This window comes from Hemibagrus wyckioides, linkage group LG23 (genome assembly GCF_019097595.1).
Source record: "Hemibagrus wyckioides isolate EC202008001 linkage group LG23, SWU_Hwy_1.0, whole genome shotgun sequence".
NCBI classification, from domain to species: domain Eukaryota; kingdom Metazoa; phylum Chordata; class Actinopteri; order Siluriformes; family Bagridae; genus Hemibagrus; species Hemibagrus wyckioides.
This window is the reverse complement of record NC_080732.1, coordinates 11893467-11918546: the sequence shown is the minus strand read 5'-3', so window position 1 is coordinate 11918546 and position 25080 is coordinate 11893467. Positions and strand designations below refer to the sequence as shown.

Genomic DNA, 25080 nt, shown 5'->3' with positions numbered 1-25080 from the left:
CTTCCTTTTATTCTTGTGCTGGGTGAAGTTTGCATTTCAAAATGCATAATTACACAATTCATATTTTACCCTGTAATGCATAGGAAATGCCTAGTTCCTGACCAGAAAATGGGAGTAAATGTAACTTTCAAATGTGACTAGTACATTTAGAAAAACAAAGTAGGGTCCACTCAAAGTTAAGTAATATGGAAGCTTTAAAAAAAATTAGGTTTAAGTTTCAATAAAAATACACTTTTAAAACTCTCAAAGTTAAGTAGAGCAAACCCAAAACAATGACTAAGGAAATGCAGAAATTTAGAGCAAGAAGTATTTCTTACATATAGAAAATTAAGTAATAAATACAAAGACTAGTCTTACTTGAACTACATAATTATTTTTATTAGGTAGATCAGGCTGAATATTTTTATCAGAGCAGACTGGTTAAAAAATAATTTAAAAAATAATAGTAATAATAATATAGTCACCTTTAGAAAATGTGGATTCAAACACATTTCTTATTCTTCTTTAAGCAGAAGCGTTCCTTCCGCCCATGGCTACAGGGGTGGCGGTTGACCCACGGGGCCTTAACCCGAGACCATTCAAGGTCAGTGACCGGCCGCGAGCCAGGGCCGAGCTTCCTCCTCTCTTGGGAATGGTTAGATGTCTCCTGTAGCGCTGGTGAAGTGGAAGGCGTGTTAGTCGCGCGGCAGACCATTTGTAGTGCCCGTGCCAGGCTTCCCCCTTGTCTGGCCGAATGACTTTGGTCATCTTCTTACCACGCATGCGTAACCCCACCGGCGCCCTCGGGTAGCGTGGGATTTGAGTGGTGTAAGGCAACCATGCCTTCTGTCTATGCCCTTAAGGAAAAAGCTCTACCGCTTTCAAAAGAAGTTTGCCTCTCCGGTCTGGACGTGGTGCGCAGTCGTGCCGACAAAAACCTGCTCACTCACACGTACAGGAGAGGGCTGGCAGAGGTGCCGAAATAGCTCAGTTGGGAGAGCGTTAGACTGAAGATCTAAAGGTCCCTGGTTCGATCCCGGGTTTCGGCAGCTGGAGGTAGTGCACAGTTCTGCAACTTATGCCTCAGACTTGAAAACAGCAAAACGTGGAAATAGCACAGGATAAAAATCTGAAAGCCCCCTGGTCTGAGGCGAGAGCAAAAAACTAGGATGCTACAGAACTCTTAGGTTCTCGTTGAACGCTTAGCCTGCACCCTTCAGTTTACGTGACCGCATGCCTCAATACCTGCCTACAAATCATTGGCAAGGTAGCCTCCTAGCCTGCATGCCATTAGAAAACCCCTGCTTTTGACAAGGCTCCTTGGAAGCGCTGCCACCTGATGAGGTGGCTGAGAGGTTAAGGCGATGGACTGCTAATCTGTTGTGCTCTGCACGCGTGGGGTCGAGTCCCACCCTTGTCGTGTGTGTGCTTCCCATTTACCGCTGTGTGCCACACAGCAACAACTGAATGCTCCCCCAGACAGTCGTGCAGCGTGAAAACAACGGTGATCCGACTACTTTGAAAATCGTGCAGTGTGAACTCGGCATAAGTGTTCCACAACCTTGGGCTGCATTCCCATGCTGGTTGGACACACATGCTGTAAGTTCATATGAACAAGCCACTTCAACCGGAGGTGGAGGATATGGACAGCCAATCCACATTTCAACTCTTTGGAGGCGTGGGTTCAAATCCCACCGCTGCCAGGGTGGCCTTTTGTTCTTAATATTCTCCTAGTGCATGTTCCCGCTCAGTGCTTAATTAGTAAATGAATAATTTCCGGAACAAAACCAGCAGTCTCTCGCTGCTGTGACAAAACGGTGGTAGCGCAATTATAAAGATTATAAAGATTCGTTGCTGAATGGTCTCATGTATTATCCTGTTCCATATCCATGCCAATCGTGAATTTAAAAAAAGAAAATCTTGTAACACACACTGCACTGTTATACATGATCACACTGTAACACACACTGCACTGTTATACATGATCACACTAACACACACTGCACTGTTATACATGATCACACTAACACACTGCACTGTTATACATGATCACACTAACACACACTGCACTGTTATACATGATCACACTGTAACACACACTGCACTGTTATACATGATCACACTGTAACACACACTGCACTGTTATACATGATCACACTGTAACACACACTGCACTGTTATACATGATCACACTGTAACACACACTGCACTGTTATACATGATCACACTGTAACACACACTGCACTGTTATACATGATCACACTGTAACACACTGCACTGTTATACATGATCACACTGTAACACACTGCACTGTTATACATGATCACACTGTAACACACACTGCACTGTTATACATGATCACACTAACACACACTGCACTGTTATACATGATCACACTGTAACACACACTGCACTGTTATACATGATCACACTGTAACACACACTGCACTGTTATACATGATCACACTGTAACACACTGCACTGTTATACATGATCACACTGTAACCACCTGCACTGTTATACATGATCACACTGTAACACACACTGCACTGTTATACATGATCACACTAACACACACTGCACTGTTATACATGATCACACAGTAACACACACTGCACTGTTATACATGATCACACTGTAACACCACACTGCACTGTTATACATGATCACACTAACACACACTGCACTGTTATACATGATCACACTGTAACACACACTGCACTGTTATACATGATCACACTGTAACACACTGCACTGTTATACATGATCACACTGTAACACACTGCACTGTTATACATGATCACACTGTAACACACACTGCACTGTTATACATGATCACACTGTAACACACTGCACTGTTATACATGATCACACTGTAACACACTGCACTGTTATACATGATCACACTGTAACACACACTGCACTGTTATACATGATCACACTGTAACACACTGCACTGTTATACATGATCACACTGTAACACACTGCACTGTTATACATGATCACACTGTAACACACTGCACTGTTATACATGATCACACTGTAACACACACTGCACTGTTATACATGATCACACTGTAACACACACTGCACTGTTATACATGATCACACTGTAACACACACTGCACTGTTATACATGATCACACTGTAACACACACACTGCACTGTTATACATGATCACACTGTAACGCACACTGCACTGTTATACATGATCACACTGTAACGCACACTGCACTGTTATACATGATCACACTGTAACACACACTGCACTGTTATACATGATCACACTGTAACACACACTGCACTGTTATACATGATCACACTAACACACTGCACTGTTATACATGATCACACTGTAACACACTGCACTGTTATACATGATCACACTAACACACACTGCACTGTTATACATGATCACACTGTAACACACACTGCACTGTTATACATGATCACACTGTAACACACTGCACTGTTATACATGATCACACTGTAACACACACTGCACTGTTATACATGATCACACTGTAACACACACTGCACTGTTATACATGATCACACTGTAACACACACTGCACTGTTATACATGATCACACTGTAACACACACTGCACTGTATACATGATCACACTGTAACACACACTGCACTGTTATACATGATCACACTGTAACACACACTGCACTGTTATACATGATCACACTGTAACACACTGCACTGTTATACATGATCACACTGTAACACACACTGCACTGTTATACATGATCACACTGATACATGATCACACTGTAACACACACTGCACTGTTATACATGATCACACTGTAACACACACTGCACTGTTATACATGATCACACTGTAACACACACTGCACTGTTATACATGATCACACTGTAACACACACTGCACTGTTATACATGATCACACTGTAACACACTGCACTGTTATACATGATCACACTGTAACACACACTGCACTGTTATACATGATCACACTGTAACACGCACTGCACTGTTATACATGATCACACTAACACACACTGCACTGTTATACATGATCACACTGTAACACACTGCACTGTTATACATGATCACACTGTAACACACTGCACTGTTATACATGATCACACTGTAACACACACTGCACTGTTATACATGATCACACTGTAACACGCACTGCACTGTTATACATGATCACACTAACACACACTGCACTGTTATACATGATCACACTGTAACACACTGCACTGTTATACATGATCACACTGTAACACACTGCACTGTTATACATGATCACACTGTAACACACACTGCACTGTTATACATGATCACACTGTAACACACACTGCACTGTTATACATGATCACACTGTAACACACACTGCACTGTTATACATGATCACACTGTAACACACACTGCACTGTTATACATGATCACACTGTAACACACACTGCACTGTTATACATGATCACACTGTAACACACACTGCACTGTTATACATGATCACACTGTAACACACTGCACTGTTATACATGATCACACTAACACACACTGCACTGTTATACATGATCACACTGTAACACACTGCACTGTTATACATGATCACACTGTAACACACTGCACTGTTATACATGATCACACTGTAACACACTGCACTGTTATACATGATCACACTGTAACACACACTGCACTGTTATACATGATCACACTGTAACACACACTGCACTGTTATACATGATCACACTGTAACACACTGCACTGTTATACATGATCACACTGTAACACACTGCACTGTTATACATGATCACACTAACACACACTGCACTGTTATACATGATCAAACTAACACACACTGCACTGTTATACATGATCACACTGTAACACACACTGCACTGTTATACATGATCACACTGTAACACACACTGCACTGTTATACATGATCACACTGTAACACACTGCACTGTAATACATGATCACACTGTAATATACTGTGCCATGTCTACTGTGTATACTCTATAATAATGTATCATATGTCATTACCATACTGTTTATCCAAGTATATGTTTAGATTGCAATTTAGACTGTACAGGCTGATTACAGACTATATATAGAAGTATTTAAATTTGTACATTACATATTCTACTGCAATGTCTGGAGCTGTACTCAAGAATTTCACTCACTTCTACATGTGTGGATGGTGATGTGACAATAAAGTGATTTGATCTGATCTGAGTTAAAACTACAGACAGCTGTTTACAGACACCAAACTCCTGAAATATCACCTGTGTGCTGTTTATTTTGTGGGCATGTACTCCAATAATACAGCATAAATATTTTAGTTTGTAGTGTTTCAATTAGAACTCCATCACCATATCATACAAAAATAATAATAAACATAATTTATTTAGAGTAAGCGCTCTGTGTGCTGCCATTGTCCAGTATAAAGTCCACTATGATTAACTCATGTTAATAATAAGAATATGAACAATAAAATAATTACAACACAGGACAGCTGTTCTAACTGTTAGATAAGCTTTATTTCAACTCCACTGATCAAAATGTTTGCTTACAGTTGCCTTTTAGTCCTACTGCCAACACGATTTTTCCATTTTCAGACAGTTCACATTTATCTATGACAAGAAGCAAGATATGCCACAAATGATCTAAAAGCACACCATCAGACTGAGCTTTGTCCAGCAACTTCCATGTACATTAGTGTCTTAAAAATCAATTTTAGCCACAGCAGTATGTCAGAGCTTGAGATGCATTTCCTCAAAACACCTGGAATCAGTTATAAATGTTGCCTGCACAGACAAAACAAGGACATTTTAAGACGCATTGAGGCCATTTCTGTCAAAAATGAACACACTTAAATTAATACACTAGCCTTCAAAATAAGGGATGTACAAAACAGAAAAGAAATATATAAAAGGTGGACACTTTATAGCCTTGCTAAGGCCATAATAATATATATAGTGGGGTCCAAATGCCATTTTTTTTATTTAATACATTAATTTGTTTTACAGATTATATTATTTGACAACAACTTGAAGTGAAATCTTTGAAATTTATGCTTTCTGAGTTTCTAGCATTTAGCATGTTGCCTTTTTTGCTTTAAATGAGTGTGTGCATGTGAGCTGCATGGACACCACAAGTTTATGCAAAACCTTACAAGTCATTTTAGATCAAATGCATCAGTGTGTCACTTGAACACATGCTTCAGTAAAAAAGATCAGACATGAGGAAAATCTGACCTTTAAATAGACACCTAGAAAGAGTACAGAATCTTAAATTAACTACTGTTTACTTTCTATATTTTAAATAGGAAAAAATGCAGTTGAAGAAAAATCCCAGATTATTAATGTGGTCACAGAATTTGTTGTTTTACCCGAGTTGGTTTCTTCAAGTCTTTTGTTTTGCGGTGATTGAATGAATTTGACATTTGACAAATTCAGACTTTCAGCATGTGAAATGTTAATAAAAAAACCTGTGAGGGTGGACTAATGCAAATTTTGAGAAATTTGCAAAATTAAGAGATGACTAGAGCACAAGCCTCCATTCAAGAATATTGAGGATTAATATTATTATAATTATTATATATATTATAAAATTGTCGTCTAGATACTTGTCATGAAAACCAGTCGGGAGTTTGTGAGAATGATGTCTAATGTCACGCGCTTTGGTGCCTTTTTGTAACATTGCTAATGAATAAATGACATATTCTATGCGCCAATCGCGTTAGCTCTAGCAGCTAATGCTAATCGCTAATGCCAATCACTAGCTTGGTCCTGCTGACTGAAACTTTCTGTTGGTGTTGACTTGTTAGTTCAGTTATTATCTTGATGTGTGGTTTGCGGGCATTCCAGTTTCGGGGTGCAGCTAAATATATATATTTTTCTTTTTTACTTTTGGGTACTGATGGACGGACAAGCAGAGAGTCGAGCTGCTTCTTCTTCTTCTTGTTTAATGGTGAATAACTCCTTAAGATCATTATCGCCACCTACTGTACTGGATGTGAAGTAAGTTGACATAGGTGATGAGTCTGAAATTTGAGAAGGGGATATTTTGGTGGATGTTCCGTTTTCCTTCCAATCTATGGCGCACTCAGTTCACATGCTCATGCTAGCGCTGCGTGTTTAGCTCCTCTAACACTCACAATTAGCTCTTCATGCCCCAGATTAGGTAGAATACTCCCATCCACACATATTATCATCTAGATCCTAAACCTGAGTCATAAATATATACTGTATTTAATCAGTGCTCTGTATACCTGTTCACGTTGTCTTTCCCCACTTCACTCTCATGGTGGAAGTGAGACTCAGATGGTGTCTTCATGCTTCTGATTCACTGAAGACTCCTGGTTTATGTCATCTGTAGTGGGCAGGGCAGGGGTCCTTGATCTCCACGATTGAGAACCCTGTGCTAAAATCAGGATGTGAACAAAACATTTCCTCTAAGGTACATAGTCTCAAGGTCAGCTTGCAAACCTAAAAGCCATACAGATGTCAGTGAAGGTAGTCACAGTAAGCTCCCTGTTTTACAGTTGTTCATGTTAAACAGCATTTTCTCAGGTTCTCCCAATGCATGTCGCACTACTCTGTGGTTGTTGTTGTTTTGTTAAATCTGGTATTTACTTTATTTCATGTTGTGTAAATTCAGGACCAAGTGCATTTTGGAAGAACTGACTGTTCATGAGTGTGTGCATATAATAAAAAATCTCCTTCCTTTTATTCTTGTGCTGGGTGAAGTTGCATTTCAAAATGCATAATTACACAATTCATATTTTACCTGTAATGCATAGGAAATGCCTAGTTCCTGACCAGAAAATGGGAGTAAATGTAACTTTCAAATGTGACTAGTACATTTAGAAAAACAAAGTAGGGTCCACTCAAAGTTAAGTAATATGGAAGCTTTAAAAAAAATTAGGTTTAAGTTTCAATAAAAATACACTTTTAAAACTCTCAAAGTTAAGTAGAGCAAACCCAAAACAATGACTAAGGAAATGCAGAAATTTAGAGCAAGAAGTATTTCTTACATATAGAAAATTAAGTAATAAATACAAAGACTAGTCTTACTTGAACTACATAATTATTTTTATTAGGTAGATCAGGCTGAATATTTTTATCAGAGCAGACTGGTTAAAAAATAATTTAAAAAATAATAGTAATAATAATATAGTCACCTTTAGAAAATGTGGATTCAAACACATTTCTTATTCTTCTTTAAGCAGAAGCGTTCCTTCCGCCCATGGCTACAGGGGTGGCGGTTGACCACGGGGCCTTAAGCCGAGACCATTCAAGGTCAGTGACCGGCCGCGAGCCAAGGCCGAGCTCCCTCCTTCCTTGGGAATGGTTAGATGTCTCCTGTAGAGCTGGTGAAGTGGAAGGCGTGTTAGTCGCACGGCAGACCATTTGTAGTGCCCGTGCCAGGCTTCCTCCTTGTCTGGCCGAATGACTTGGTCATCTTCTTACCACGCATGCGTAACCCCACCGGCGCCCTCGGGTAGCGTGGGATTTGAGTGGTGTAAGGCAACCATGCCTTCTGTCTATGCCCTTAAGGAAAAAGCTCTACCGCTTTCAAAAGAAGTTTGCCTCTCCGGTCTGGATGTGGTGCGCAGTCGTGCCGACAAAAACCTGATCACTCACACGTACAGGAGAGCGCTGGTAGAGGTGCCGAAATAGCTCAGTTGGGAGAGCGTTAGACTGAAGATCTAAAGGTCCCTGGTTCGATCCCGGGTTTCGGCAGCTGGAGGTAGTGCACAGTTCTGCAACTTATGCCTCAGACTTGAAAACAGCAAAACGTGGAAATAGCACAGGATAAAAATCTGAAAGCCCCCTGGTCTGAGGCGAGAGCAAAAAACTAGGATGCTACAGAACTCTTAGGTTCTCGTTGAACGCTTAGCCTGCACCCTTCAGTTTACGTGACCGCATGCCTCAATACCTGCCTACAAATCATTGGCAAGGTAGCCTCCTAGCCTGCATGCCATTAGAAAACCCCTGCTTTTGACAAGGCTCCTTGGAAGCGCTGCCACCTGATGAGGTGACTGAGAGGTTAAGGCGATGGACTGCTAATCTGTTGTGCTCTGCACGCGTGGGGTCGAGTCCCACCCTTGTCGTGTGTGTGTGTGTGTGCTTCCCATTTACCGCTGTGTGCCACACAGCAACAACTGAATGCTCCCCCAGACAGTCGTGCAGCGTGAAAACAACAGTGATCCGACTACTTTGAAAATCGTGCAGTGTGAACTCGGCATAAGTGTTCCACAACCTTGGGCTGCATTCCCATGCTGGTTGGACACACTTGCTGTAAGTTCATATGAACAAGCCACTTCAACCGGAGGTGGAGGATATGGACAGCCAATCCACATTTCAACTCTTTGGAGGCGTGGGTTCAAATCCCACCGCTGCCAGGGTGGCCTTTTGTTCTTAATATTCTCCTAGTGCATGTTCCCGCTCAGTGCTTAATTAGTAAATGAATAATTTCCGGAACAAAACCAGCAGTCTCTCGCTGCTGTGACAAAACGGTGGTAGCGCAATTATAAAGATTATAAAGATTCGTTGCTGAATGGTCTCATGTATTATCCTGTTCCATATCCATGCCAATCGTGAATTTAAAAAAATAAAATAAATCCCTCTCTCTCTCTCTCTCTCTCTCTCTCTCTCTCTCTATATATATATATATATATATATATATATGTATATATATATACATATATATAAAACCATATATATATATACATATATATATATACATACATATATATATATATATATATATATATATATATATATATATATATATATATATATATATATATATATATAGATATATATATATATATATATACACATATATATATATATATATACATATATATATACATACATATATATATATATACAGTGTTTCTATATTAATATTAAAAGCCATTTTGAATTGGATTCATTATTGGGGTTTGGAACTTAACTGCTTAATGTTAACTGCTTATGACCAACTGGCATCATGTAGAATTCCGAATTCTGTTCTGAACATCACCTGACGACGTACATAGCAACCATCCTCAGACCACCTTTAGCTATCGACAGAGAAACAGTGCCCCTTGTGTAGCAGCGATTTTACACCATTTAGCAGCATTTCACCACTTTTAACTGTTTTATACAATGGCTGCACTGTTTGTGAAAGATCTTCACCCTGAAGTATCAGAGGTGATACTTTCTAATAGATTCAGACCTGCAGGACACGTCCAATCTGTCCACATTTGCAGGGACAGGAAGACCGGCTCTCCTCTCGGATACGCGTACGTCAACTTTCGCTATCGAGATGACGGTAAAACAAACCTTTTCTTTTTTCTACACTGTTTCTTATCTGTTTTTGCAGCAGATTTAAGGCTACATGTGTAACTTCTGTAGTATTTTATAGTTTTACTATATGGATATGGTCATGTTTTAAATGGTACTAAAAAGATATGAAAAGATATTTGGATGAGTTATATATAGACTATAATAGACTTTAATTAAAAATGAATGGCTTATTTCTGTTCCTTCAGCTGAGAGAGCCATCGATATGTTCAATTTTGAACTCCTCCTGGAGAGACCCATGCGTGTCATGTGGTCAAACTGGGAACCCACCGCCAAGCCCATCAAGGGAGGGAACATATTCATCAGGAACCTTGATTGGTCCATTGACTGCACCTCCCTGTTTGACACTTTCTCTGTGTTCGGGAGGATCGTGTCATGCAAGGTTCGAGCTTTGAGCTGTTATATATGAATATATATATATATGAATAGCTGAATATCTGAGTTTCATGATTAGTGTGTTGTTGTGTGTTGACACGCTGTGTTTCTCCTGAAGGTTGTGGAATCAAAAGGTTTCGGGTACGTTCAGTACGTGTCAGCGGAGGCGGCGGCGCTGGCCATCGAACGGCTGAACGGAAAACTCCTGAACGACCGGCAAGTGTAAGTCACGTGTAAATTAGTGTCTTTTTACCAGCCAGGGTTCAAATATCAGGATTTTTTACATTCCTTTTTAAACTAATTGCACTGAACTCTTTATATTGTCGAAACAGAGATATGTTTGGTGTTATGAGGGTATTTCAGTCAACATCAGGTGGTAATTCCGCTGCTGAGGACATAACTTTTAACAGCAGGGTTTAGATTCTAAGTGCAGCTTCTCTGTTGTGTTACAGCACCATCGAGTACTTCAGGTCTTGGGAGGAGCGCAAGGTGGAGGTGCGCAGGGCCGAGGAACCCAAGGTGGAGGTACACAGGGCCGAGGAGCCCAAGGTGGAGGCACGCAAGGCAGAGGAGCCCAAAGTGGAGGCACGCCCCAGTTCCCAACACCAGGGCAATAGAAAATTTATCAAGAAGATTGGCCACACCATCCACAGAAAGTGCCTGCAGAGAGCACCGAGCATTGTGCAACACTGCACAATGTACCACCAAAACTGCTCCAACCAGTGCTGCCTCCCTGGTTTGAAAGGAGCACCCCAGCTGTTGAGACACCTTGTGCAAAGGACACTGTCCAAACCGCCGAGGCATCTGCCTCAGAGGACATTGTCAACACTGCTGCCTCACAGAATGTCCGTCCCGCCGAGTCCCCTGCCCCAGTAGACAATGTGGAAGCTGTTCAAACAGCTGGCCCAGAGGACTCTGAGGAAGCTGTGAAGACAGCTGCCTCAGAGGGAACTGTGGAAGCTGTGGAGACAGCTTCCTCGGTGGAAACTGTGGAAGTAGTGGAGACACCGGTCTCAGAGGGACATGTGGAAGCAGTGGAGACAACGGCCTCAGATGACAGGGTGGAAGCTACTGAGACAGCTGCCCCAGAGGAAACTCTGGAAGCCGTGGAGACAGCTGTCCGTAAGGACACAGCTGTTGACACAAGTGTCTCAGAAATCAGAGTTCCGGCTCCACTTCAGGTCCGAAACACAACAAAAAGCAAACACACAACAATAACAATATTCTGCATGCTAAATATTACATGTTAAAGATAGTGTATGATTATGTTTCTGATATTGATTCATATTTAAATGGATCATTACATCACATCACAGTGAACACAGGAAATAAAATGAATTTCTGACTTCTGTCCTCAAGAGGACTTTTAGAGATGGAAACAAGAAGAGAAAGAAGAAGAATAAGAGGAAGAATTTATAAACCCCATCATTCTTCTTCTTCTTCTTCTTTTTATTATTACTATTATTGTTATTTTTTTATTCCTCTTCTTATTGTTATATTGTTATATTATTGTTATTATTATATTTTTAATTCTTATTCGTATTATTCTTATTCTTATTATTAATATTAAACCTTTATTGTAATTCACTTCATTATTCACTGACATTATTGTAAATAATAATCACTTACACTGACATTATTGTAAATAATATTAGACCTGATTTTATTTTACCTCATTTGTATTTTCATTAAATTTTCAAAATCAACTTTGTGTATGTTTATTTATTTCCAAGAACATTTAAATCTACTACTATAATCATCTAATAAATCTTATAATCTAATAAAAATAAAATAAAAATATACTAGTGAGGATAGATGGATAGACAGACAGATACTCGTGTGAGTATAGATGGATGGATGGATAGACGGACGGACGGACTTTATTGATCCCATAAGGGAATTTTTGTGTTACAGCAGGCGGTTTCTTTATCAGCATTACTGTAGTCCCCCAATCAAACATATACGCAAAGCCGAAATAAAATGAATTAAGATCAATTTAGCAATAAAAGAAATATACAGTGACATTTAACTCATAATAAATATTTCAGAAATATACTAGAACACTATGTCAAAATACCATACTACACTATTCCATACTACACCCACTATTATACTGTATTAAAGTATACTATACTTCACTGCTACACTACAATACAATATAACACTAAACTATACTTAAATAATAATGATGAAAACTTTTTTAATCGTTTTTTTAAGCATTTTAATCTATCATTGCTGAACACTTTTGTCTCAGCAACATTTACTTCTACCAAAACCAGAGGGTTCATAGCAGATCTTGTTTATAAATATAAAATATGAATAAAATAAAATAAAATAGATACTGCACTATATTACGATATAATATTCTATGCTATACTTTACCACACTATACTACACTATACTATATAACACTATAGTACACTTCTATACCACATAGCACCTTACCACATAGCACCATAGCATATCATATATATATATATATATATATATATATATATATATATATATATATATATATATATAATGAGAGAGAGAGAGAGAGAGATAGATGAGAGATAGATATAGATAGATATAGCTTTGATGCCTTGGTCCACCTTGTCCATCAGTGTATCATGCTTGTGTGTTTTACTGTGTTCAGTCACTTTCTCTAACAGGACTTCATCCTTAACCTTTGGGTCTTGCAAGTATGACTTTGTGTCAGCTCATATAGTGTCACCCTGGAGACCAGGGACATGATTTGGAGCTCTGCAACATATTTTAGTCCGGACTCAGCTCTTTCTAAAGCAAAAAGGGTTTGCTGCATCAGGTCCATGGCTAGCACCAAAAACAGAATTGGTGCTTCCCTTGGCTCCTAAACAGCATGAGTGAGGGAGTGGTACAGCTCTTTGGTATCCTTCTCAATGTAATGAGTCCATTATATCTGTCTGAGGGTTAAACACATATGGTTCTGTAACTGCCTGATCATTTTTTACTTTTATTTTAATGAACTCATTATTTATTTTAATGTCAGGCTTGTATATTTTAAGGTTGCAACATTCACAACTACTAAAGTTAACAATTCAGTTCCTGCTGAAAGACTAGAAGACATGTTGCATTCAGGTATGCTTGTTAAATGGACCATCATCGTTCAGCTGGACGTTCTGCTGCCAAAAGTAAAGCTGTTGAAGCCAAGCACTATATTTAAGTTTGATTTGGGGATACATTTGCTGTGAGCAAATGCCCTTGAAAGTGAAGAAAATGTAATAGAAAACATTATTAGATTTTTTATAATTACAGCAACACTGTGGTACGGGGGTGGGATGGTTCCTCAAGACCTCAGACCTGCTGTAATGAAAATTGCAGAAAGTGAAAAAGTGTTTATCTGAGAGCTTTTGAGTTAATTTAGTATAAGATGTATAGAAAGGGAAAGGAAAGACTTATACCTTTTTACAGATACACAATTCATTTGGGAATTACTTTTCTTTTGCCTTTAGATGAGGTGAATTCTAAGGAATAAGATAGCTACTTGGAGATAGATGGATAGATAGATGGATGGATAGATGGATAGATAGATGGATGGATGGATAGATAGATGGATAGATAGAGTTTTAGATGGAATTATTGGTTTGGTTATGGATGTGGTTTAAGAAATATGAGCAAATGGGTTGATTATTCCACCCACTCCGGATTCTGTTTTAATTTCAATGAGCAGTAACTGCTGGCTGGAGAATATCCATTACGTTAAACATGGATACTTACATGGATTACATGTCACAAACATTTCCTTTTTATGATCTGAGTAAGAGTTTCTTCCACATAATACAGAAGTGATTGTTGCCCCTGGTTTTATTTATTCAGGGTTTGGACTGCACTGTAAGATGAAGACTCCTCCTTAGCATGACATGCCAACTAATCAATCTGTACAGATTACAGAGTATTACACAGATTATAAAGTATTACACAAACTAAACAGTAGAGGTGTATCTAAAGGGCAGGCCAGGAAGTTGGGGTGTCAGGCAATGAGGGTGCGGCTGCAGTACCAATTAGATCTGTGAAAATCAATGTCAAACATTTTGAACACAAAATCACACAAACCTATAATTTAATTTAATTTAATTCACATTTCAATGTATTTTGTGTGATTAATGTAGCAGGTGATGAATTATACTTTGTAGTATATATTTTTCTGCTTTGGCAATGAGGGAGAGTGAGAGAGAGATAGAGCATTTAACTTACATGGCTGTGGAGAAGACAGGAAAGGATGGGAACAGAAAGAGACTTGTGTTTACCACTGAGTCAAAAATCATGATCAGTAGACTGACCCCTACTCTGGTCAGCATGATACCTCATGTAGAAGGGGTGGGGAACAGCTTGGCACTAAGCAGAGGGAGGGTTGAAGGCTTTATCCTATTATTTACATTACTATGATTACTTAAATAAATATTTATATTTGTTCCTATTAGAGCCTCATTCTGATTATTTTTAGTCATCAGTATATGTATAAAATTTTCCTTTAAACACAAACAGAATGTTTCACTCATATACAGATCATTTTTAAAGAATTTCACAACTTTTAAATGGTTTACTAAAACGTGGAAAAATAACAAATAACATTATAGCATATGTATATATGACATTACGTATATAACAGAAAGACAGAAACACAATGGCAGAAAAGAAAGGATCTCCACATTGAAGTGATAAATCGAGATGAAGGTAATATCATAAAATGGTAAAGTATATAATCATTATACAAATAAGTTTATTCATAAACAATTCTATTTATCTATATATTATCTATAATAATAACTTATGGGAATAGGGGGAGAGGGATAGGAACAGAGGGACTGATTAAAAAGGGATAGATTAATAAGGGAAGAATGATCTTAAGGGCTAAGCCCTTCTTCAGGTCCTGGGGTTCACTGTACAAACCTGTAAAAAAGGAGAAGAGATTTTTAAAATATTAATTTAATCAAAAATAGAAATAAAATTAATTCATACTTACATGTGGAGTCTGAGCAATGTAGGAAAAAGAAGTGAGAGAAAAGAACATGAAATGAAGTGGAAGAAAAGATGAAGTGGGTAAGGGGAAAGACATTGCTCAGAGCTCCTCCAAAATGTCCATCATCAGCTGGACGTGCAGCTTGAGGAGTCGCTGAACTGTGGTGGCTAAGGCTGCTGGGTCACTGGTCAGCTCCAGAGGCTGAGTGAACAGTACTTCAACAAGCTCTGTAAGGTAATCCTATTGACAAATGACACACACATCCAACATAGTGTCACTGAGTTTAAGATACAATCCCGAGAATTTGTGTATCGTGGCATCAGAAGATATTCAACACTTACAATAAGCACTGTGAAGTACAGCTCTGCTGCAGGCTCCCACACGTCCACGTCCCACATGCTGAAGAGCGCAAGCAGGCGCTCCAAGAATCCTCCCTTAAACTTTTGGAAAGAAAGACAAGCTTCATTAATGCCATGTCTTATCAGGTTTTAAAAATATGGAAAAAGGAAAAGGAGATCAAATAGACCATGTTCTGAAACTCAAACATTGCCTAGAAATCTCCTGATAAGACACTTACTGGCTGAGGTTTTGAGCCATTTATAAAGCAGCCGAAGAGAATCAGCTCATAAAAAACATCCGGGAAGTTGTAGTGGTGATCCTGCACAGAGCAGAAAAATTACAAAAATAAATTAGCTTTACATATTGGACTCCTGTTTTCTTTATTAGCAAAATTGGTTATGTTTAAACATCTGCCATTTCACACAGGCGTTTGTTAGCTTACACAGGAGCTGAGCTCTGCTTTAATCGATTCCTGATTGGAAGACGTCCTCAGGAATCGAATCAGGGCCTCGTAGGCCAACAGCACACCAACTACATCCTGTTCAAACAAACAAAAAAATCTCTGTAACTAACTTTGGCTATGACTGAGTAACTGAAAGGATTTTCATCACAAAAATCAAACAGTCTTTCATCATTCTGAAGTCACCTGGTTGTTAGCTGCTGCCAGTCGCATGACAATCCTTTTTCCCACCACAAACAAGAAGTCCTGGTTGTGGATGCTGGCAAGCAGAGTCTGAATATAAGACAGCACACAATATACATTAAAGAAGAGTGGACTTTACCTGCGCAATAACAGCAGCTGAAGAAAGGTTTTACTCACAGCGAATGCCTCACGGAGAGCGGGCACCTTCAGGCCGATGTCAGTCACCCCTCTATCTGAAAGATGGCAGCTAAGAAAGAAGAGATGTAACTCTCTAAAACCTCCTGCCCCTGTCCACCACCCAAATCTATACAAATATTATACTGTGTAATTATTAAAACTGAGTTCATCAAGCTAACTAGCTTTATACTCACTATGATATTGTGTAAATAAAATGATTAGTGAAGTTCTATAGGTAGATAACATACACCTGTAACCAAGCTCTTTAGGAGAGCTGATTAATCAGTAGTCTAAACATGATTTAGTGTAAAACCAGTAGTCAGGGTTGTTAAAAGTCACTTTTTAATTTTTCACTTTTTAATAATGAATATTATATTGTAGAAATAAATGAAATTCTCCTTGTTCAAGCTCATCAACTTGGTTCAGGATTTTAGTGTCATTTAAACCAACAGCCAAGTTCGCTAGCAGCTTAACTAACATTAGGCTAATCATTATATTTATATTATATTTACCAATTAATTTTGTAATAATTACAACAAATAGACAGGTTCTCTAGAGCTTGAGAATATGATAAGCTGTAGATATGATTAGTCCAACTATTACAGTGTCATTTAAATCGGTAAAAATTGGCTAAAGTCTGTTAGCGCTCTAGCTGGAGAATCACAAGGCAAAGTATGATTTAGTGTAAAACCAGGTTAACAACGACCGCCATCAGCGCCATTGACCTACAGGGTGCTGGTGGAAATTGGGCTACTGTTGGTCGAAGAAGTAGAGGAGGGAGGAGAGTGTGCAGACAGAGAGAGAAGAGGAAAGGTAAGAGTGTAGGACTGAGAATAGGAACTCTGAATGTTGGCACTATGACAGGGAAAGGTAGAGATCTGGCTGATATGATGGACAGAAGGAAGGTGGATATACTGTGTGTACAGGAGACCAGGTGGAAGGGTAGCAAGGCTCGTAGTATAGGAGCAGGATTTTATGGTATGGATAGTAAGAGAAATGGGGTAGGTGTGATCCTGAAGGAGGAGTTTGTGAGGAATGTTCTGGAGGTGAAGAGAGTGTCAGACAGGGTGATGAGTCTGAAGTTAGAGATTGAAGGGGTGATGCTGAATGTTGTTAGTGGTTATGCCCCACAGGTAGGTTGTGAGTTAGAGGAGAAAGAGAGATTCTGGAGTGAATTAGATGAGGTGATAGAGACTATTCCCACGGGTGAGAGAGTGGTGATAGGAGCAGATTTTAATGGACATGTTGGTGAGGGGAACACAGGTGATGAGGAGGTGATGGGCAAGTTTGGAGTTAAGGAAAGGAACCTTGGAGGACAGATGGTAGTGGACTTTGCTAGGAGGATGGACATGGCTGTGGTTAACACTTATTTTCAGAAGAGGGAGGAGCATAGAGTGACTTACAAGAGTGGAGGTAGGAGCACACAGGTAGACTACATCCTATGTAGAAGAGGCAATCTGAAAGAGATTAGTGACTGTAAAGTGGTAGTGGGAGAGAGTGTAGCCAGACAGCATAGGATGGTGGTGTGTAGGACGACTTTGAAGGTCTGTAAGAAGAGGTCAAAGATAGAGACAGAGAAGAAAACCAAGTGGTGGAAGCTGAAAAAGGAGGAATGTTGTGAGGAATTTAGACAGAAGTTGAGGCAGGCTCTGGGTGGTCAGGTAGTGCTGCCAGATGACTGGGAAACTACAGCAGAAGTGATCAGGGAGACAGGAAGAAAGGTGCTGGGTGTGTCATCTGGAAGGAGGAAGGAAGATAAGGAGACTTGGTGGTGGAATGAGGAAGTTCAGGATAGTATTCAGAGGAAGAGGTTAGCCAAGAAGAAGTGGGACATGGACAGGACTGAAGAGAATAGACAGGAATACAAGGAGTTACAGCGCAGAGTGAAGAGGGAGGTGTTTAAGGCCAAGCAGAAGGCGTATGACGAGTTGTACACTAGGTTAGACACTAGAGATGGAGAGAAGGACTTGTACAGGTTAGCTAGGCAGAGGATTCGAGATGGGGAGGATGTGCAGCAAGTTAGAGTTATTAAGGATAGAGATGGAAAGGTGCTCACAAGTGAGGAGAGTGTACGGAGGAGATGGAAGGAGTACTTTGAAGAACTGATGAATAAGGAAAATGAGAGGGAACAAAGAGTTGAAGGGGTGAACTCTGGAACAGAAAGTAGATAAGATTAGAAAGGATGAAGTCAGGAATGCTTTGAAGAGGATGAAAAGTGGAAAGGCAGTTGGTCCTGACGACATCCCGGTGGAGGTCTGGAAGTGTCTAGGAGAGGCGGCAGTGGAATTTTAACTTTGTTACTGTTGTTTAACAGGGTTTTAGAGAGTGAGAAGATGCCTGAGGAATGGAGAAGTGTATTAGTGCCAATCTTTAAGAATAAGGGTGACGTGCAGAGTTGCAGCAACTATAGGGGGATAAAGTTGATGAGTCATACAATGAAGCTATGGGAAAGAGTAGTGGAAGCTAAGTTAAGGAAGGTAGTGGAAATTTGTGAGCAGCAGTATGGCTTCATGCTCTTTGGGAGTGACCAGGTTGGACAGGATTAGGAATGAGTACATCAGAGGGACAGCTCATGTTGGAGGTTTGGGGGACAAAGTTAGTGAGGACAGATTAAGATGGTTTGGACATGTTCAGAGGAGGGAGAGTGAGTATATTGGTAGGAGAATGTTGGACATGGAGCTGCCAGGCAGGAGGAAAAGAGGAAGGCCAAAGAGGAGGTATATGGATGTAATAAATGAGGATATGAAGCTAGTGGGTGCAAGTGTTGGGGATGCAGAAGATAGGGATAGGTGGAGAGAGATGATTCGCTGTGGGGACCCCTGAAGGGTAAAGCCGAAAGAAGAAGAAGTTAATGTTTATAATTGCGCTACCACAGTTTAGTGACGTCATGTTCCGGGAAAACTTAAGTTGTGTGGTTGGTGTCGGTCACAGCGGTGAGAGACTGCTGGTTTTGTTCCGGAAATTATTCATTTACAAATTAAGCACTATATATATATATTCTACCTATCTACCTACCTATATATATGTATTCTACCTAATCTGGGGCATGAAGAGCTAATTGTGAGTGTTAGAGGAGCTAAACACGCAGCGCTAGCATGAGCATGTGAACTGAGTGCGCCATAGATTGGAAGGAAAACGGAACATCCACCAAAATATCCCCTTCTCAAATTTCAGACTCATCACCTATGTCAACTTACTTCACATCCAGTACAGTAGGTGGCGATAATGATCCTAAGGAGTTATTCGCCATTAAACAAGAAGAAAAAGAAGAAGAAGCAGCTCGACTCTCTGCTTGTCTGTCCATCAGTACCCAAAAGTAAAAATATATATATATATATATTTAGCTGCACCCCGAAACTGGAATGCCCGCAAACCACACATCAAGATAATAACTGAACTAACAAGTCAACACCAACAGAAAGTTTCAGTCAACAGGACCAAGCTAGCTATTGGCATTAGCGATTAGCATTAGCTGCTAGCGCTAATGCTATTGGCGCATAGAATATGTCATTTATTCATTAGCAATATTAGAAAAAGGCACCAAAGCGCGTGACATTAGACATCATTCTCACAAACTCCCGACTGGTTTTCATGACAAGTATCTAGACAACAATATCAAGTGTGGTGTCATTTCTTGTTAGCATATTAGCCACAGCTACGAGCTAAAGGTGAACATGCTATACACTCACCGGGCTTTCGGCAAGAAAAGTAGCCCAGTATCTCGTACGGCTTCCAATAAGTTGTGGTTAATTCATTTTAATTCAAAACCAATTATTTTTCCAATACCACTTATCAATTATTTGTGCCAATCACAGGCTTAGTAATGGCACAGACCAAGCTAGCGATTAGCATTAGCGATTAGCTGCTAACGCGATTGGCGCATAAAATATGCCATTTATTCATTAGCAATGTTACAAAAAGGCACCAAAGCGCGTGACATTAGACATCATTCTCACAAACTCCCGACTGGTTTTCATGACAAGTATCTAGACGACAATTTTATAATATATATAATAATTATAATAATATTAATCCTCAATATTCTTAAATGGAGGCTTGTGCTCTAGTCATCTCTTAATTTTGGGCAAACAAAATTTACATTAGTCCACCCTCACAGGTTTTTTTTTAACATTTCACATGCTGAAAGTCTGAATTTGTCAAATGTCAGATTCATTCAATCACCGCAAAACAAAAGACTTGAAGAAACCAACTCGGGTAAAACAACAAATTCTGTGACCACATTAATAATCTGGGATTTTTCTTCAACTGCATTTTTTCCTATTTAAAATATAGAAAGTAAACAATAGTTAATTTAAGATTCTGTACTCTTTCTAGGTGTCTATTTAAAGGTCAGATTTTCCTCATGTCTGATCTTTTTTACTGAAGCATGTGTTCAAGTGACACACTGATGCATTTGATCTAAAATGACTTGTAAGGTTTTGCATAAACTTGTGGTGTCCATGCAGCTCACATGCACACACTCATTTAAAGCAAAAAAGGCAACATGCTAAATGCTAGAAACTCAGAAAGCATAAATTTCAAAGATTTGACTTCAAGTTGTTGTCAAATAATATAATCTGTAAAACAAATTAATGTATTAAATAAAAAAAATGGCATTTGGACCCCACTATATATATTATTATGGCCTTAGCAAGGCTATAAAGTGTCCACCTTTTATATATTTCTTTTCTGTTTTGTACATCCCTTATTTTGAAGGCTAGTGTATTAATTTAAGTGTGTTCATTTTTGACAGAAATGGCCTCAATGTGTCTTAAAATGTCCTTGTTTTGTCTGTGCAGGCAACATTTATAACTGATTCCAGGTGTTTTGAGGAAATGCATCTCAAGCTCTGACATACTGCTGTGGCTAAAATTGATTTTTAAGACACTAATGTACATGGAAGTTGCTGGACAAAGCTCAGTCTGATGGTGTGCTTTTAGATCATTTGTGGCATATCTTGCTTCTTGTCATAGATAAATGTGAACTGTCTGAAAATGGAAAAATCGTGTTGGCAGTAGGACTAAAAGGCAACTGTAAGCAAACATTTTGATCAGTGGAGTTGAAATAAAGCTTATCTAACAGTTAGAACAGCTGTCCTGTGTTGTAATTATTTTATTGTTCATATTCTTATTATTAACATGAGTTAATCATAGTGGACTTTATACTGGACAATGGCAGCACACAGAGCGCTTACTCTAAATAAATTATGTTTATTATTATTTTTGTATGATATGGTGATGGAGTTCTAATTGAAACACTACAAACTAAAATATTTATGCTGTATTATTGGAGTACATGCCCACAAAATAAACAGCACACAGGTGATATTTCAGGAGTTTGGTGTCTGTAAACAGCTGTCTGTAGTTTTAACTCAGATCAGATCAAATCACTTTATTGTCACATCACCATCCACACATGTAGAAGTGAGTGAAATTCTTGAGTACAGCTCCAGACATTGCAGTAGAATATGTAATGTACAAATTTAAATACTTCTATATATAGTCTGTAATCAGCCTGTACAGTCTAAATTGCAATCTAAACATATACTTGGATAAACAGTATGGTAATGACATATGATACATTATTATAGAGTATACACAGTAGACATGGCACAGTATATTACAGTGTGATCATGTATAACAGTGCAGTGTGTTACAGTGTGATCATGTATAACAGTGCAGTGTGTGTTACAGTGTGATCATGTATAACAGTGCAGTGTGTGTTACAGTGTGATCATGTATAACAGTGCAGTGTGTTACAGTGTGATCATGTATAACAGTGCAGTGTGTGTTACAGTGTGATCATGTATAACAGTGCAGTGTGTGTTACAGTGTGATCATGTATAACAGTGCAGTGTGTGTTACAGTGTGATCATGTATAACAGTGCAGTGTGTGTTACAGTGTGATCATGTATAACAGTGCAGTGTGTGTTACAGTGTGATCATGTATAACAGTGCAGTGTGTGTTAGTGTGATCATGTATAACAGTGCAGTGTGTGTTACAGTGTGATCATGTATAACAGTGCAGTGTGTGTTACAGTGTGATCATGTATAACAGTGCAGTGTGTGTTACAGTGTGATCATGTATAACAGTGCAGTGTGTGTTACAGTGTGATCATGTATAACAGTGCAGTGTGTGTTACAGTGTGATCATGTATAACAGTGCAGTGTGTGTTACAGTGTGATCATGTATAACAGTGCAGTGTGTGTTACAGTGTGATCATGTATAACAGTGCAGTGTGTGTTACAGTGTGATCATGTATAACAGTGCAGTGTGTGTTACAGTGTGATCATGTATAACAGTGCAGTGTGTGTTACAGTGTGATCATGTATAACAGTGCAGTGTGTGTTACAGTGTGATCATGTATAACAGTGCAGTGTGTGTTACAGTGTGATCATGTATAACAGTGCAGTGTGTGTTACAGTGTGATCATGTATAACAGTGCAGTGTGTGTTACAGTGTGATCATGTATAACAGTGCAGTGTGTGTACAGTGTGATCATGTATAACAGTGCAGTGTGTTACAGTGTGATCATGTATAACAGTGCAGTGTGTGTTACAGTGTGATCATGTATAACAGTGCAGTGTGTGTTACAGTGTGATCATGTATAACAGTGCAGTGTGTGTTACAGTGTGATCATGTATAACAGTGCAGTGTGTGTTACAGTGTGATCATGTATAACAGTGCAGTGTGTGTTACAGTGTGATCATGTATAACAGTGCAGTGTGTTACAGTGTGATCATGTATAACAGTGCAGTGTGTGTTACAGTGTGATCATGTATAACAGTGCAGTGTGTGTTACAGTGTGATCATGTATAACAGTGCAGTGTGTGTTACAGTGTGATCATGTATAACAGTGCAGTGTGTGTTACAGTGTGATCATGTATAACAGTGCAGTGTGTGTTACAGTGTGATCATGTATAACAGTGCAGTGTGTGTTAGTGTGATCATGTATAACAGTGCAGTGTGTGTTACAGTGTGATCATGTATAACAGTGCAGTGTGTGTTAGTGTGATCATGTATAACAGTGCAGTGTGTGTTACAGTGTGATCATGTATAACAGTGCAGTGTGTGTTACAGTGTGATCATGTATAACAGTGCAGTGTGTGTTACAGTGTGATCATGTATAACAGTGCAGTGTGTGTTACAGTGTGATCATGTATAACAGTGCAGTGTGTTACAGTGTGATCATGTATAACAGTGCAGTGTGTGTTACAGTGTGATCATGTATAACAGTGCAGTGTGTGTTACAGTGTGATCATGTATAACAGTGCAGTGTGTGTTACAGTGTGATCATGTATAACAGTGCAGTGTGTTACAGTGTGATCATGTATAACAGTGCAGTGTGTGTTACAGTGTGATCATGTATAACAGTGCAGTGTGTGTCACAGTGTGATCATGTATAACAGTGCAGTGTGTGTTACAGTGTGATCATGTATAACAGTGCAGTGTGTGTTACAGTGTGATCATGTATAACAGTGCAGTGTGTGTTAGTGTGATCATGTATAACAGTGCAGTGTGTTACAGTGTGATCATGTATAACAGTGCAGTGTGTGTTACAGTGTGATCATGTATAACAGTGCAGTGTGTGTTACAGTGTGATCATGTATAACAGTGCAGTGTGTGTTACAGTGTGATCATGTATAACAGTGCAGTGTGTGTTACAGTGTGATCATGTATAACAGTGCAGTGTGTGTTACAGTGTGATCATGTATAACAGTGCAGTGTGTGTTACAGTGTGATCATGTATAACAGTGCAGTGTGTTACAGTGTGATCATGTATAACAGTGCAGTGTGTGTTACAGTGTGATCATGTATAACAGTGCACAGGTATAAATGTGATTCACAGGATGAATGTCATGTCATATGCACAGACAGTGTACAATGCACAGTGTGTTCACAGCCTGTGCATATGATTGCAACAGAGCATAGAAATAGAAATCACATTCATTTAACTAAGTTTGTGTGTAATAATCGGGAGACTTCACTGGAAGCGGGGACCAAACCCAGATCTCTGTGGTAGTCGCGAACTCCTGCACACAGTGTAACAGACCCACATGCTGAACAATTAAAGCGTTGCTTTATTAACATGAATCAAACGAAACCAACACAAGACACGGGACAAATAGAACATGATTAACAAAATACAAGGAGAACATGGAAACCTAGTTTTAGAATTTTTGTGTTCACTCTGAGAAAATTCCTGAGTCGCGCTGAATTCAGGGAAGAGATGCTAAA

At 39.2% G+C, this 25080-nt stretch overlaps 1 long non-coding RNA gene and 2 other non-coding genes across 3 annotated transcripts; 2 read left to right on the top strand and 1 right to left on the bottom strand.

Moving 5' to 3' along the window:
* Positions 1-955: 955 nt before the first annotated feature.
* On the top strand, positions 956-1028 carry trnaf-gaa (transfer RNA phenylalanine (anticodon GAA)). Its single transcript has one exon. It is a non-coding gene; the product is annotated as a tRNA-Phe (tRNA).
* Positions 1029-8643: 7615 nt separating this feature from the next.
* trnaf-gaa (transfer RNA phenylalanine (anticodon GAA)) lies at positions 8644-8716 on the top strand. The gene has a single exon. It is a non-coding gene; the product is annotated as a tRNA-Phe (tRNA).
* Positions 8717-15426: 6710 nt separating this feature from the next.
* Positions 15427-16310, bottom strand: LOC131344024 (uncharacterized). Its single transcript, XR_009203271.1, has 3 exons — positions 16261-16310; positions 16025-16123; positions 15427-15923 (listed from the first exon to the last, which is right to left on the bottom strand). It is a non-coding gene; the product is annotated as an uncharacterized LOC131344024 (long non-coding RNA).
* Positions 16311-25080: the final 8770 nt, after the last annotated feature.